Raw genomic sequence first — 438 nt, forward strand, 5'->3', positions numbered from 1 at the left:
CACCTAGAGATTGGGCCTGCCCTCTGCCACCTGGGAGCAGGCCTAAGCCAGCAGGTCGTTATCCCCCAAGGGGTCCCAGACTGCAAGAGGGCACCGGCCAGGCCGAAGGACCACCCCGAGTGCACAAATTTTTGTGCACCAGGCCTCTGGTCTAATCTAATAAAAGACAAACATGCAAATTGACCATACCTTCACTATGCCTTAAGCCACGCCCACCAGCCAATCAGAGCGACTATATGCAAATTCACCCAACCAAGATGGCGGCCAGAACCCACAGAGCTGAAGTGAGCAGGAGGCTTGGCTGATCCTGTGATGGAGGAAGCCAAGCTTCCCGGCTGGCTCTGAGCTCCACTCAAAGCAACAAAGTTTCAATTATAGAAGGTACATAAATCCCAGAATTAAAAAAAAAAAAAAGAGAGGGGGAGGGCAGCTTGCAGT

Source organism: Myotis davidii, unplaced genomic scaffold, assembly GCF_000327345.1.
Source record: "Myotis davidii unplaced genomic scaffold, ASM32734v1 scaffold168, whole genome shotgun sequence".
In the NCBI taxonomy this organism is placed as follows: domain Eukaryota; kingdom Metazoa; phylum Chordata; class Mammalia; order Chiroptera; family Vespertilionidae; genus Myotis; species Myotis davidii.